General features: G+C 64.1%; 1 long non-coding RNA gene across 1 annotated transcript in view; it reads right to left on the bottom strand.

Moving 5' to 3' along the window:
* Nucleotides 1-627, bottom strand: part of LOC107184095 — a 10,268-nt gene extending 9,641 nt beyond the window's left edge. The window contains exon 1 of the long non-coding RNA XR_001514918.1: nucleotides 539-627. This is a non-coding gene — a long non-coding RNA (uncharacterized LOC107184095). The remainder of the gene's footprint in view (nucleotides 1-538) is intronic.
* Between the last annotated feature and the right edge of the window lie 6 nt (nucleotides 628-633).

Here is a 633-nt window from a genome sequence, read left to right as displayed (position 1 = left end):
CAGGGCCGCTTACACCCCTTCCTTCAGCCCCTGAGACGCTTATCCCCCCTGACCCGCCCCACGTCCTTGCCTCTCATCTCCCCTGCACCCGGGCTGCCGGCCAGAGAACCCCAACAAGGCCCCCTGAATGCAGGCCGTGTGGCCTGAATGTGCTGACCGTCAGCCTAAGGAACTCCGGGAGGAATTTCCTAACCGCCCTCCTCTCTCCACTGAACTTTACACCCAAAAGTATCTTCCCTGCAAATAAGCCCCCCCCCCCCAAGCTTGTCTCCTGCAGAAAGTGAGATTCCACTTTCTAAAACCATCTACTTCCTCCCAACGTTGGCGGCCCTCAAGCTGTAACCCCACACTCTGGCCCCTGCAGGACCGTGGGGGAAGGGGGCGGGCATGGGGGCAGGGGCAGGGAAGGGCAGGGGACAGGGGCAGGGAGAGGACAGGGAGGGGGCAGCACTTGCTCCCCCTGAGTGCCCCGCAGGCCAAGGGGCAGGAAGCCTGGGACTGAGCAGTCAGGCGGCGCTCTGTGGGGGGCGGGTCCTACCCTCTTCCTCTCGTAGTGCCTCCGGGCCCCTTGGGCCAGCTCCGAGTGGTCCATGGCCAGCAGGCTGTCCAGGGTGAGGAGGTTGGTCTTCAGGT

This window comes from Myotis davidii, unplaced genomic scaffold, assembly GCF_000327345.1.
Source record: "Myotis davidii unplaced genomic scaffold, ASM32734v1 scaffold651, whole genome shotgun sequence".
NCBI classification, from domain to species: Eukaryota; Metazoa; Chordata; class Mammalia; order Chiroptera; family Vespertilionidae; genus Myotis; species Myotis davidii.
This window is presented reverse-complemented; position numbering and strand designations above follow the sequence as displayed.